The sequence below is a fragment of the Monodelphis domestica genome, chromosome 7 (assembly GCF_027887165.1).
Source record: "Monodelphis domestica isolate mMonDom1 chromosome 7, mMonDom1.pri, whole genome shotgun sequence".
Taxonomy (NCBI): domain Eukaryota; kingdom Metazoa; phylum Chordata; class Mammalia; order Didelphimorphia; family Didelphidae; genus Monodelphis; species Monodelphis domestica.
Window position 1 is genome coordinate 210,320,021 of NC_077233.1, and position 15,920 is coordinate 210,335,940.

The 15,920-nt window shown below is 41.7% G+C and overlaps 1 protein-coding gene across 2 annotated transcripts in view; it reads right to left on the reverse strand.

The window, feature by feature from the left end:
- The window catches only part of ARPC1B (actin related protein 2/3 complex subunit 1B), a 43,051-nt gene that overhangs the window by 18,425 nt on the left and 8,706 nt on the right, over positions 1-15,920 (reverse strand). The gene's annotated exons all lie outside the window — the stretch shown is intronic.

Below are 15,920 nucleotides of genomic sequence, written 5' to 3' on the forward strand. Positions count from 1 at the left end.
ACTTAATCCCAACTGCCTAGAGCCCTGACTATTCTTCTATCCTGGTATTGTTACTAGTAAGATTTTTGGGGGTTTTTTTTGTTTTTTAAAAGATAATATTAGATATCATGTAATTATCATCTACTGTTAAGGATAAAATTAGGGTTGTTGACTGAATATATTATTTTAGTAGTCGCCAGGGATTTAAATTGAATCCCAATAAATACTCAAGTGAAATATATAGGGAGTTCTTTACATCACTTCCTGTGTCTCACATGTACCAATGGTGGCTTAAGCTTGGCTTAGGACAGCCCAGGGGGTCAGTCAGTTGTTTCTGATTTGTCACTTGCTAGCACATGCTGGTCATAGGCCATCCTCCCCAACACTTAATCCTTAAGTAGGGGTGTAGACATTCCTGGTTGCTAGAATTTTAAAAGACTAAGCAGGGTGGAGTCAATCCAAAATTCACACTATAAGCTAAGATCTAATAAAAGTTTTGCAAATATTAAAATGATATATAAATGTTAACCACTGTTATTATTATTCCACAGTAATACGGATTCTCCCTGCTGCCTTTCTAGACCAGACCAGTCCCTCCCAGGTCTATCTTTGGTCCTACCATGCTGTGCTATCTCAGGGGAGAAGGAGGTCATCTCTGAGCCAGGCTCAGAAACGTTTGACCTAGCAGATAATCAGATCTGCAAAGGGGGACAGCAGAGTGGAGGAAGGGCTTTTAGTGCTGAGGCCATGTAGTTCAGTGGAAAGAGCAGTGAGTTTGAAGTCATTTATAATTAATAAAATTTATATAATGAGGAGGATGGGGTTAGATAAATATAGATTGACAGAATGTTCAAGTTGAAAAAGACTTCATCTGAGCAATGTATTTTAGATTTAGTTCTGCTGCTTTATAATTGTGTGACCGTGGACAAGTCATTTCACTCCCAAGACCATCTTCCCCTCTATGGAAAAAAAAATTAGAAGAGGAAAGAGGAATCAGGTAGATGCCCTCAAAAGCCTTCTCAAGCTCTGAATCCCATGTTCCCATGAGCATTCTCTTATGGTTCAATCATTTCAGTTGTGCTCAAATCTTTGTGGTCTTATTTGGGGTTTTCTTGGCAGAGATCCTGGAGTGATTTGCCATTCTTCCTCCAGCTCATTTTACAGATGAGGAAACTGAGGGAAACAGGATTAAATGACTTGCCCAGGGTCACACAGGAAGTATTTGAGGCCAGATTTGAACTCAAGAAGTTGAGTGAAAGTCCAGCACTCTAACCACTGCTCCATACTCCTTCCATCCTTAGCTACCCATACTCCATCATTCAACAACACTGGCCTTTTTGCCCTCCTTCCACTCTCTCTCTGAAGATCTGACCACCAGATCATGGCAATCCCATGAGTCCAACCACTTCTGATCCTGGTACAGAGCTGATTTCCTTATCCCTGGAGCATCACAGAATCCTAGATCTAGAAAGTCAGTCAATTAGTCAAAAAAGCACCTATTAAAGATTTGCCATGTGCCAGGAATAGACACAGCAAGGTGACCCAGTGGATAGAGCACCTGGTCTGGAGTCAGGAAGACTCACTTTCCTGAGTTCAAATCTGGCCTCAGATGTTTCCTATCTGTGTGACTCTGGATGAGTCACTTAACCCCCATTGCCTCAGTTTCTTCAATTGTAAAATGAGATGGCGAAGGAAATGGCAAACCACCCCATGATTGGAAAACAACTGAACAAATGTGCCAGGAACTGTACTGTACTAGAAGATACTAAGAAAGATTTAAAAGCAATAAAAGTCCTTGCCCTCAAAGGAGAGTTCTCAGTGAGGGAGACAAATGTAAATAGCCAGGTAAATACAAGATATATACAGAGTATTTTAAGGTAGGGCATCTGGTGGCACAATGGACAGAGTGCTGCGCCTACAAACAGGAAGACTCATCTTCATGAGTTCAAATCTGGCTTCAGATACTTACTAGCTGTGTGATTCTGGGTAAGTCACTTAACCCTCCTTGCCTTGGTTTCCCCATTTATAAAATGAGCTGGAGAAAGAAATGGCAAACCACTCCAGTTTAAAAAGAAAAAAAACCACAAGCTTCTTAAAAAGATGATAGTTTTATGCAGAAGAAAAACAAATGACTTATCACTTATTTATATGGGCGTATGATTTGGGGTTTGGGTTTTAAAAGATTACTCCATTACAAAAATGAACACTATGGAAATAGGTATCAAGTGATAACACACGTATCACCCAGTGGAATTGCTTGTCGAGCTCCGGGAAGGGGGAGGGAAGAGGGGAGAGAGCACGAATTGTGTAAACATGGAAAAATATTTTTTAAAAATAAAAATTTAAAATAAAAAATAGTTTTAGAACTTGAAGGGACCTCAATGGTCAGCTTGTCCAAACCCCACTCATTTTCTACTGAGGAAACTGAGTCCAAGAGATAAAAAGTGTCTTGTTCAAGGTTCCATAGCTAGTAAAGGGAGAGAATTTCATTTTTGTCTTTGTCTTTCTCTCTGGTGCATGGCATGCCTAGCATCTGAAAGATGTTTAATAAATGCTTCTTCCTTTCTTCCCTTAATAAAAGCTTGTGTGTTGAACTCAGTTTTCTAAGGATCTATGTCTAAGTTGACTAATTGGGTACCTTTTATTAGAGGTTCCTTTCCTGGGATACATTCATGAACTTAGCTGGGGAAAAAAATAACATCTTTATTTTTACTAGCATCTGATCAAAACTGAGCATTTCTTGTTGTGAGCAAAGGATTGCCAAGAGTCTTCTTTTCTTTTTTTAAAACCTTACCTTTTGTCTTAGAGTCAATACTGTGTATGGGTCCTAAAGCAGAAGAGCAGTAAGGGCTAGGCAATGAGGGTCAAGTGACTTGCCCAGGGTCACACAGCTAGGAAGTGTCCGAGACCAGATTTGAACCTAGAACCTCCCATCTCTAGGGTCTGGTTCTCTAACCACTGGGCAACCTAGATGCCCCTTAATAATTTAAAAGGATGTGAGTGAGAAAGAGAAGGGCAGTTTAGCAAACCTATCTGCCCTGACAAAAGTCTCTGATACACAAATTCCTTACCAGCTCTGAGTGAGGAAAGGAAAGGAGGGAAGGGGATGATTCTGATCTTATAATTCTGGAAAACATATGTTGAAAATTATTATGTGTAACTGGGAAAATAAAATATCTTTGAATTAAGAATAAAAACATTTTTTTTAATAAACCCTTACCTTCCATCTTGGAGTCAATACTGTGTATTGGCTCCAAGGCAGAGGAGTGGTAAGGGCTGGGCAATGGGGGTTAAGTGTCTTCTTGCCCAGGGCCACACAGCTGGGAAGTGTCTGAGGTCAGATTTGAACCCAGGACCTCCCGTCTCTAGGCCTGGCTCTCAATCCACTGAGTCACCCAGCTGTCCCCCAAAACAATTTTTTTTTCAAAAGTCTTTGATACAAAAAAAGGTTAGGCACTGAGAGATGGGGTGGGGGAGTCTTTCCTGGTGATAACTGACTGGTTTGGAAATAGTTTTGAACCCTATCTGCCATCATAGCTTGGAGCAAAGATTCCTTCCTATAGGACAACAAGGCGACTGTCCCAGGGACTTAGAAGAGAAATGGGCTACATTCCAAAGGTCAGTGACAAAGGCTCTTTAATGGTGTCATCACGACTCCCCATAGCCCTCTGATGATGTCATCAAAGGCTTCAGTGGGGGATTTGTTCAATCATGGTGGACTCTCTGTGACCCCCTGGACCACAGCTATCCATGGGCTTTTCTTGGCAAGGAACCTGGAGTGGTTTGCCATTTCTCTCTCCAGTGGATCCTTTTTCTCAGATAGTCAGAGGTTAAGTGACTTGGCCAGGGTCACACACCTAGGAAGGGTCTGAAGGAAGGATTTGAACTCAGGTATTCCTGACTTCAGTCCAGTGCTCCTAACCACTGAACCACAGCTACTTCTCAGTGGGATACGGGGAGGCAATATAATGTGGCCAGCATGGCATCCACTTAACAAGACCCTGCCCCTTCCCCTCCAACCTCCCTTATTGCCAAACCCACCCCGCTCAGCCCCCTCTGTGGAGCACTTGGCCATAAACCCAACCACAGAGAACTCGGTCCTCTCCTTGGACACATCCCCCACCCTTGCCCCATCCTAACAGCCCAACCATCTTTAAACAAAGGCACCTCTGACTAGCCTTGTGTGTGTGGAGAGGGGAAATCCAAGTAGAGTTGGGGAAAATAAAGGAAGCTTGATAACTGTCCAAAACAGGAAGCTAGTTTGAAAATACTCATGAGAACTAGGGGAAAAACTATTAATCAGCAGGAAAAGGCAGGGGGGGGGGGGGTGGAGGGGGGCGTGCTTCTAGGGGTGGTAGAATAAAAGACTGCGGTTACGCATAATCCTGGATGTTCTAAATCTCCTAAGGTTTCTTGGTTGGTTTAGTACATTCTACACTGGGTGAGGGAGTCTTCTGGAGGCCACATCTCCCTTCATCCTCCCAACCCTCTACCATGAACCATATGAGATGTTAACACCAGAAAGGAACTCAAAGATCTTATAGCCTACCCCCTTCATTTTACACATGAGGAAACTGAGGCCTGGAGAGGGGAAAAGTCTTACCAAAGTTCCTTATCTAGTCAGGACAGAGAATCTTAGGATCATAGTAGATACTACATATTTGCACTGGTTGTCCTCTCCTCCTCACCCTAAACATCTCCATCCCCTCCCTGGCTTCTTTCAAGATGCCACCTTTAGCTGGAGGCCTTTCCTGGTCCTTTCCACGCTAGCTTAGTCCCTTTCTGTGAAGATTTTCCTTCCATTTAAGACTTGTATGAACTGAAACAAAATCAAGCAAGCAGAACCAGGAGGATTTATACAGTAACAGAAATACTACAAGGAAAATCAACTCTGAAAGACTTGGTGACTGTTCAATACAATAACCAACTCTAATTCCCAAAGACTCATGAGGAAACCTCCCTATCCACCTCTAGATAGAAAGCCAAATGGACTCATTGTATATTGAGGCATCTTTCTTTTTCCTTCCTTTGTTCATCTTTCTTTCTTTCTTTCTCCCTTCCTTTTTTGATATTAACTGTTGGAAATTTTTATTTACACTAATTAAAAGAAAATCTTTAGCTAAAATTCTTCCAGTTGGATACAGCAGAAAGAATAAGTTTCTTGGGGTTCTGACTGTGCTGAAGGGGGATGGAATCTTCCTGGTGAAGGATCCTCTCTCTCTCAACCTTTCCTCAGCACTTGGGACAAAGCCAAGCCATGGATTGATGCTGCCCTGCTCCCAGGGTCCAAGGATCCACACCACAGTAGGAGCTTCTTCACTGCTTGACTCTTCTCTTCCTTAGAGTTAAGTGTGTGTGTGTGTTTTTCTCTTCTTCCCCCTCACCGAGGAGGAGAGAAAGGAGAAGTGACCTCAGTATTGACACCAAAATGGTACAGAAGAAATAAAGGAAAATTTCAAGAGGGTAGCTTTCTTTTTCATACAACTCCAGGGTTTTATAAAGATATACTGGGGACCTCAATTCAGGTAATGTGGTCCCAAGGAAGGGAATAAATATTAGGGAATGGAAAAAACTGAGTCATTATATGGAGATAAGCAAGGAGAAAGAAGAATTGGGCATTGTGTAATTGTTTAAGATTAATGATCCCTCTCTTGCCCCAGCAGGTAGGTAGGTGGCTCAGTGGATAGAATGCCAGGCTAGTTGTGTGAGCTTGGGCAAGTCACTTAACCACCATTGCCTAGCCCTTGTCCTTTTAAGAGTTGTTAGACAAGAAGTAAGGATTTATAAAAAAAAAAAAAGGAATAACCATAAACTTAATCTTGGCCCTATATAAGGAATGAGGAAATGTACTTCTTTGATTGATTTTGCTTAACATTTTTTCTTTGCTACAAGGAAAGGCTTCACTAGGTGGGAAAAGATGTTATATCCAGAGAAAACTGATGGAAAATCACAAAACACCAAAAGATATTCATTTAAATTTTTTAAAACGCTTACTTTTTGTCTTAGTAACAACTCTAAGGCAGAAGGACAAGGACTAGGCAAATAGGAGTTAAGGGATATGCCTAGGGACACAATACTAAGAAGCTGTGTTTGAGGCTGGATTTGAACTCAGCTCCTCCTGACTCCAGGTCTAGGACCCTATCCACATGTCCCCAATTTAAAAAAAACTTTTTTAAGAATTGTCAAGGTGATAAGGGGCAGAAGGGGAAAGAAAGTGGCTTCTGTAATCACTAAGAGCCAGCTAGGTTGTTTCAATGAGAACAAGTTGCAAAAGACCAATCTCACTTCCTTTTTCAACAGGCTTACAAGTCTGATAGGCCAGGGGAATGCCACAGACCATATAGAGTGTTTCACGGATTGCTGCGAGGCATTTGGAAAAGTCTCCCAGAAATCTTTGTGAACCAGATGCAGTGATGGGAGCTGGACCACAAGCCCTTCAGGGAGTTTCAAAAGTAACTAAAATGACCACACCCAAGACATGTGATTCATGGATGGATGTCAACCTGGAATGTGTTCTCCAGATAAGTCACAGCCGGGGCTTTGTGCCTGGGCCTGTGCTGTGCACTTTTTTTTAATCATGGACAAAGAGGAAGGGATAGCTGGCAAACATTATCTTAACAGAAAATACAAGGCAGAGATGGATAGCTGGCCAGCAGGACAAAATCAGCATTCAAAAAGATCTTTTTTTTTAACCCTTACCTTCTGACTTAGTACTCAATCCTAAGTGAGAAGAATGGTGAGGACAAAGCAATTGGGGATAAGTGACTTGTCCAGGCTCATGCAGCTAGGAAACGTCTGAGGCCAGATCTGAACCCAGGTCTTCCTCTAGGCTTCGAGCTCTATCCACTGTGTCACCTAGCTGCCCCCTAAAGAGATCTTAAATGGTGAACATGAAAGGCTGACTCTAATCAACTGGAGTATAATCAGAATAAATGCCAAGTCTTCTACCTGGGTTCAAAAATTCAACCACCCAAGTACAGGATAGGGTAAGGATGATGCCAAAAGTTCATCTGAAAAAGACCTGTTTTAGGAAACTACAAGCTGAATAAGTCAACAGCTTGATCTATCAGTCAAAAAAAAAAACAAAAAAACTTCTCCCCCTTTTTAACCCTTTTTGCTTTTCAGTACCCTTATGTGTGTTTTATCTTTCCCCCATTAGAATATAAGCTCCTTAGGGGCAGTGGCTATTTTTATTTTTGCTTGCTTTTCTATTTCTAGCCCTCAGCACAAGATCTAACATAATCATTTAATAAATGCTTGTTGACAACTTGGAAAAGTAATAAAATCTTTTTTTAAAAACTCTTATCTTTCATCTTAGAATCAATATAGTGGACTGGTTCCAAGGCTGAAGAGCAGTAGGAGCTTGGCAATGAAGGTAAAGTGACTTGCCCAAGGTCATACAGCTAGGAAATATCTGGGGCCAAATTTGAACCCAGGACTTCCCATCTCTAGCTCTGGCTCTCTATCCACTGAGCACTTAACTTCCCACTAGTCAAATTATTACTATTTTTTTAGTTATCAAAGTATTAATTTTTTTTTTACCAATTACATGTATTAACAAATTTCCACATACATTTTCCAAAGTTACCAAATTATTTTTTTTAAAAACAAGACTAGATGACCTCTGAGATTCCTTCCAACTAGGTCCCAGTGATATTAAAATTTTGAAATTTTTTCTTTTTCTTCCCCATCCACAGCTCAGAAAAGCCAACTTGCTCCCATTTTCTCCCCAGTCAGATCTGGATCAGACTTTGCTTCTCATGCTTCACATACCAGGAGTGTCTCATGAAAACGGAAGATAGGAGTTCATGTTTGATGATATTAAGTTTACAATAAAAAAAGAGGGAGATCCATGTCTATTAGAGGACATAGACCAACATCCAGCTGGGCCCATCTAAAAAAGTCCAAACCAATTCCAAATTGACTCCCATTCCAGTACATCAATTTTCATCCAGGAAATACAGACCCAGTGAATCTAACTTGTAAAGGTTCTTTTCCCCCCGCTTTTCACAGACATCTTTAATTCTCTTCTAGGTAAGAAATTTAGTGACTCCCCCAAACCCAACTTTTCTTTTTCTTCCCCATCCACAGCTCAAAAAAGCCAACTTGTTCCCATTTTCTCCCCAGCCAGATCTGGACCAGACTTTGCTTCTTATGCTTCACATTCCAGAAGTTCTGGCTTCTGCAGAACATAATGTGGAGGAAGTAGCAGCTAATGGAGGTTGGGAAAACTGCAACCACCCCAGGCCTGGGGCGCATAAAGGAGCAGTTTGGCTCATCTGGAAGCTATCAAGGTTTCCCAACACCTACTGCTGACTTCAAACACTCCCACAGGGGACCTCCTCCTTTCCCTCCGCATGTTACTCCCTCCCCCTGCCCCTATCCAGGGACAACCACAGATTGCCCAATCCCTACCTACCTACCAACTCTTCCCCTAGGAAACTTTGCTGAGGAGGAACACACACTCAGTGGTATGCTGGAATATCAGCCAACTGTTAATTTCTCAGTGTAAGAACTTAAACCGTGGAAATCTGCAAATGCTAGAGATTATGACTTGATTTATTATTTTGTTAATTTCTACACTTAAGAAAGTGATGGAGAAAACCCATGTTGGTGAACCTATGGATGTGTGCCGGAGCATGCCGGACCGTGCCAGAGGGGCTCCTCCCTTCTCTCTCTCCACACACACCTGTGGACATTTCTCATATCACCCACCCCTCTGCCCAGCAGCCAATAGGAGTGCTTCCTCCCTCCCCTGTCTCGGGTAAGGTGGGGGGTTCACATGCAGTATGAAGGTTGCAGTTTGGGCACTTGGTCTCAGTTCTCTAAAAGGTTCGCCACCACTGCTCTAGACCAATCTCCTCATTTTACAGTGGAAAAGAATGAGGCTTACGAAGGATAAGAGAGTTACCCAGGGTCACACAACTATGAGAGTCTAAAGCAACATTTAAACTCAAATTCTCCTGATGCTCTGACCAACACTCTTCCCAAAATACCACAAGCTTTAAGCCATTTGGTTCATGGTCCTGACTTCAGGAAGCTTATTGAACACCTCTATTAGGTGCAAAGGGCATCTAGGTGGTACAGTAGATAGAGTGACAGGTCTGGATCTGACCTCAAACACTTACTAGCTGTGTGATCCTGGGCAAGTCACCTAACTGTATTTGCCTCAGTTTCCTCATCTGTAAAATGAACTAGAAAAGAAAATGGCAAACTACTCCAGTATCTCTGCCAAGAAAATCCTAAATGGGGTCACAAAAAGTTGGACATGACTCAACCAAAGCAAAAAGTAGGCACAAAGGTCCTCTGTCTTTTTTTTAATCCTTCACTTCTATCTTCTGATCAATATTGTGAGGGGCAGATGGGTAGCTCAGTAGATTGAAAGCCAGGCCTAGAGATGGGAAATCCTACTTTCAAATATGGCCTTACATACTTTGATTCTAAGACAGAAGGTAAGGATTTAAAAAAAAAAAAATCAATATTGTATATTGATTCCAAGGCAGAAGAACAGTAAGGGCTAAGCAAAGAGGGTTAAGTGACTTGCCCAGGGTCACAAAACTAGGAAGTATTTGAAGCTTTGGGCCTGGCTCTCAATCTATTGAGCCACCTAGCTGCCGCAACCTCTCCCCCCAACTTTTAAAAGTATATAAATATACTCTCACAAATAAATTTAATTATAATAGTTAATATTTAAATAGTGCTTTAATTTACAAAGCGATTATCATACAGTATTTCATTTGAACCTCAACTTTGATGAGATAAGTGCTTTTATCATCCCAATTTTGTAGATAAGGAAAACGAGACCATCAGAGATTAAGTGACTTTTCCAGTATCACATACAACCAGGTAAATGTCTGAGGCAGAATTTGAACTCAGGTCTTCCTAGCTCCAAGTCCAGCTCTCTGTCTCTTGTGTCACCTATTAAAACAGGGACTAGACTTGTGATTGTCTTTTTTAATCCTTACCTTCTTAGTATCAATTCTAAGACAGAAGAGTGGCAAGAGCTAGGCAATGGAGGTTAAATGACTTATCCAGGATCACACAACTAGGAAGTATCTGAAGCCACATTTGAACCCTGGTTCTCCTGACTCCAAGTCTGGTGCTCTATTCACTGTACTACTATAGTATAACATAAGGAATGCCAGCCTTGGAGTCAGAAGGCCTGTGTTCAAGTCTTCACTCTGCTACTTACTCAGTGACACTGTGAGCCCCAATTTCCAAAATGATGTTGGACTAGATGCCCTTTCCACCTCTATACGTATTATCCCATGAACCTTGTAAATACCAAATCAATACCATTTCTTACTAACCAGAATTCTGAATTACTTCTGACTCTCCCTTGTACCTCCCTCCTCCATCTCCTTCCAGGTTGTCAGTCATAAAGCTTCAGGCTTAGGCAAATTCCACCATATACTTATGTTCTCTCATATTATATTATGTTTATAATATATTATATACAAATAAAATATAATATAAATATATTCTATTTAATCCCATATCATATGGGATTAAAGATGAGTGATTGGGAGAATTTATTGACTGACTTGAGTCTCCAATCTTTTATTTTTTACATATTTATTTAAAACTTTTACATTCTGCCTTAGAATTGATATTAAACTAAGTATCAATTCTAAGATAGAAGACTGGCATGGGTTAGGCAATTAGGGTTAAGTGACTTGCTCAGGGTCACACAGATAGGAAGCATCTGAGGCCAGATTTGAACCCAGGACCTCCCAACTCCATGCCTGAAGCTCTAGTCACTGTGCTGCCTACCTGTATCTAGCTTCCAATCTTTTAGCAGGAGTTGGCAGAACCACCTCTTTCTCCTCCTCCAACCTACTCCCCTGGTCTGTCAAACATGAAAAAGTCTCAAGTCCATTTCCTAGGATCCTAGGATCATAGACTGTAGAGTGGGAAGAAAATCTCCCTACTATAGTCACTATGCAAGCCATTTGACCAACATCTTCATTTTACACATGAAGAAGCTGGAGCCCAAAGAAGGAAGATGACTTGTCCAAAGTCACACAGGAAAGGAAGGGATAGAGCTGACCATCGGACACTTGAAGGGACCTTGGAGGCCGTCTTATCTAACCTTCTCATTTTATAGAAGAGGAAAATGGATCCCAAAAAGATTAAGAAACTCACCCAGAGTCACATTGGTAAGTCAGTATCAGAATCAGGATTTGAATACAGGTCCTTGGAATCAGGACAGCTAGAGATCCTTCTACTATTCCGTGCTGCCTCTTCTAGTTTCAAATCCACTATTTTCTTTTTTTTTTTAAACCCTGACCTTTTGTCCTAAGGCAGATGTGTGTCAAGGGCTAGGCAATCCAGGGTGACACAGCTAGGAAGGCCATATTTGAACCCAGGTCCTGACTCCAGACCAGCCTCTCCAACCACTGAGCCACCTAACTCACCTCTCCCTTTTTTTAATTTAATTTTTTCCCTTCCATCTTTCCATTTTGTTTCTTGGACCATCCCCTTGAGCATCTTGTGACCCTGTTCAAACATATACCCCCACCGCCTTGCTCTAATGCCTTCTGCCTGGAAAGCGTCTAAGACTGGCAGGACAGCTTGGAATCCTCCTTCTAGAAGGCAGCCAAAGACACATCTGGGTCCACCCCCTCCCTGCATCCAGCATCAGAGGTCCCCAGCAGGGAGCAGAGAGGCCTCCATCTAATTTGTTTCAACATTCCACCATTTTGTGCCTGGTGTTAAGGAATATTCTGACAAATAAAAGCAGCTCTTCGACAGCCAGGAAATGAAACAACTGAAAAAAAATGTCTTGAAGAGCCCCAAAGAAGTTAAAAATGAGCTCTCCCCACTACCCAGGCCCAGAGTGATTGGCTGAAAGTCTAAGGAAATGGGGCCACCTCTATCTACTGGGGAAGTTGGTACTTTACACAAAGTCTTGTTCAACCACAGCTTCAGAAATGGAGTGGGGGTGGGGGGGTGTTTTCCCTACAGGAACCTGTCAGTTTTTTTGGACAAATTAAAAAATCGGTCTTAGCCCTATGTGCGCCACCCCCTGGCTCCACCGTCATGGCGCCAGCCAGGGCAGCTCGCTCTAACTTAAAAGAGTCGTTTCCCATTTTTCTCCTTTTATGGCCTTTTTGGTCAAAGTTAGAAAAGAAGGAGAACTGGCTACTTTCAGTCTCTGTTGCCTCCAGCAGGTCCTGGGGGAAGAGCTGCTGACAGAAATTTTCCGTGGAGCAGAAATGCATTTTGCCTGGTCCTCCCGGGAACAATTTCTCTGCCATCATAGACTGAGTAGAAAAGAACCCAAGACACCATCTAGTTCAACCCCTCTCATTTTGCAGATAAGGAAACGGAGGGTGGCTAAGTGATTCGTTCTAAGCCACACTGGTTGTAAGGGTTGAAGGTGCATTTGAACCCTGAAGTTTTCCTCTCTCGTGACTTTAGACCCTTCTCAGGGCTTTAGGTTTTTCCTCATCTGTAAAATGAGGGTGAAGACTATCTCGCCCAGGGCTTCTTGACCTGAAGTCCATAACCTTTTTTAAAAAACCCTTAGAATCAATACTAAGCATAGCAATACCGAAGGGAGAAGAGAGAGGGGTAAGGGCTAAGCATGGGCTTAAGTGACTTGCCCAGGGTCATATAGCTGGGAAGGGTCTGATGACCTCCCATCCATCTCTCCGTCTGGCTCTCTATCCAATAAGCCATCTAGCTGCTCCCAAAATCTCTTTTTCTTTTTAATTAGGATAGGGGGATAGGGGCGAGGTGGCACAGTGGACCAAGGTTCAAATGTGACCTCAGATACTTCCTTGCTTAAACCCCACTGCCTTGCACTTACCACTCTTCTGTCTTAGAAGTGATAATAAGACAGAAGGGTTTATTATTTTTGTATTGTAACTGTATTTCAATTAATTGCTTTCTTTTGCAATCCTACTTTATCTTATGCATTTAAAAACATTCTGGTAAGAAATCCATAAGGAGTGCCAATGGATTGTGTCCATATTACCAAAAAAAACAAAAGTTAAGATCTAGCCTTTCCAGCTGAGTTCTAAGGGCACCATCAGCTCCAATTTTCTAGGACTATGAATTCTCCTTCCCTTCACTCTGTTCAGAGGAGGAAGACAGAGAAGAGGAAGAATTCTGGAGACAATTCACCTTCTGGCCAGGCCACTGATTTTCCAAGGGCAAGACGGACAAGGCAGCTGCTGGCGGACTTTGTGGATTCTTTCACCTTGAGGGGAAGGGTCAAGTCTCTGAACCAAGAGGCCACTTCCTGGGGTGACTGGAAACCTTCTCTGAATGTATTAGTCACTCACACTCAAACTGGAATGAGCTGGGATCTTTTCCAACCCAGCTTGAATGATAGGCAAAGGGCACTAGACATTCCTGGGAAGGAGGGAGAAGAAGGAAGTTTCCTCTATGTGACAGTTTTATCAGGAGGCAACAAAGCCGCAGTCACTTATTTGGCACTTACTGAGTTACAAGATAACCTTCGGTCCATGAATTTGGTTTGTTTTTTACATTTTGGTTACTGTATTTCTATGTAACCAGTTTATCCTTTATATTTCAACAAGTAACAGTTTCCAGTCAGTTTACTTCTTTATTTTACTTTGTTATTATATAACAATATAATTGAATATGTATATATATTTTAAACCCTTACCGTTTGTCTTAGAATCAATACTAAGTGCTGGTTCCAAGGCAGAAGAGCAGTAAGGGCTCGGCAATTGAGGTTAACTGACTTATCCAAGGTCACCCAGCTAGGAAGTGTCTGAGGCCAGATTTGAATCCAGGACCTCCCATCTCTATCCACTGAGTCACTAAGCTGTCCCTATCTTATATATTTTTAAAACGTGATTCAGAGACTTTATGGACTTTACTAGACCTCCCAAGGGGACTATAGCAGGAAAATGGCTAAGAACCCCTGACTTTGTTTTGATGCTCAGCTAATTCAGGAATGATTCAGCTCTAGGAAATCTGAGTTATGCCACCCAAACGCTCAAAAGACTTATTTGTACCAGAAAAGCAATTTATTCACTTGCTTCAATATGAAGAAAAATAGAACTGCTAGGCAACGGGAACACTCATTGTGCCAGTTCTGAGAAAACTCACTTGGGAAATTGACTGGAGATCAGAAGGATGAGTTAGTAAAAGTATTTTTGAAAAGCATAAAGTGCAAGACAAATGATTGGCTGATTCTTATTAGTGGATGCAGAAAGAGAATACAGTGAGGTAGACGACTGTCAGGTCTAATTTCATCAGGCTACCACAAGTCACAATTCTCCACTCTAGTGAGAGCTCAGCCAAGTTAATATCATAAAATCAAGCTAGGATTTTATTTCAAAGTAACAAAAATTTGAAAGTAGTTCAAATTCGATCCCTCATATCAAGTTGTTTCATCAAAGTTTTTTAAAAATCAATACCCTAAAAAGCTTTGGAATGATAACAAGAATTATTAGATCAATGTGAAACTGAATGAGGGTGGGTTGATGTTATTAAACATAACAGAAGTTTCCATTCTATTCCAAATTCAGTAACATAGCATAATATAGCAGTCAGCCAATGAGGGCACCAACGCCCCCGCATAATGCTGAAACCAATCACACTGCCCCTCCTTACTCTAAAAATTTTGGAATTTTCTGGACTCCCTGATGATCCCAAGTTTTCTAGTCTTTACATCAAGATCTGATCTTGATATGCTTCCCCAGTGAATTCATCTCTGTTTTGCCTCTCCAAATAGGGCTCTTGAGAGTTGTTTTTGTTTGTTTTAACACTTACTGTCTAAGAATCCTTACTAAAAATCAATTCTAAGGTAGAACAGGGGTAGGAGCTAGGCAAGTGGGGTTAAGTGACTTGCCCAGGGTCACACAACTAGGAATTATCAGAGGTCAGATTTGAGCCCAGGTCCACTCTATCCACAGAAACACCTGGTTGCCCTTCTTGCTTGGATTTTTGCAAATTTCAGTCTAAAACACTTCTTTCTTACTTGAGTTCAGTCCAATTCACCTTCATTTCCATTTCTAATGTCGGCTCTTGGGATTGTATCAGGGTGCTACATCCTGTGTCTTTTTAGGAAAATGTAAGAAAGTGAACTTTTAATATCAAGAACTCTCTCCTCCAACTCCAAGCTGGGTTGGCTTAGTGGATGGAGGATTTGCTCTTCGAGTCGGGAAGATCTGAGTTCAAATCTATCTCTGATATTTATTAGCTGTGTGACCACAAGTAACCAGCTTGACCTTTCTGGCTGTCAGGCAACTAAGGTCGTAACTTACAAATGCATTTTGGCTCTGGGGAAGATGACAGTATAACCAAGTAAAACAAAGGATCGGCTTATCATTTTTCCTCACCAATAATTCACATCCAAGCAAGAAAATGAAGAATCAGTCAAGTCTTTAAAATTAAAACCCTTAACTTCTGTCTTAGAAACGATTTCAATGTTTTTCTTTTCTTTAAATAAAAGCCCAACTCCTACTTTCCATCTTAGAATCAATGCTACACACTGGTTCCAAGGCAGAAGAGCAGTAAGGGCTAGGCAATGGGAGTTAAATGACTTGCCCAGGGTCACGCAGCTGGGAAGTGTCTGAGGCCAGATTTGAAACTAGGACCTCCTGTCTCCAGGCCTGGATCTCTATCCAAAGAGTCACCTAATTGCTCTGGTCAACAGAACTTTTTTCTTTGAGCTCTGGTAGATGAAATGTTATTCTCTTTAAGTAAGCACTTGGCTGGATACAGGAAAATTCTCTTTCAGCCTTCACACATGGATGAACAAAGATGAACAAAGTTAGGATGTAGAAAGCACTTTGGAGATTCCCAGAGGACAGTTGTCTGTGGGCAAATTCTCCACTTAGTGCATTTCCAGGATCAGTTTTAGCTGATGGAGTGGGCAGAGCCCTGGCCTGGAAGTCAGGAGACTTTGCCTCAAGGCTATTCTGCCAATAAGTCTCTGGGTACATCTCTGGACCTCA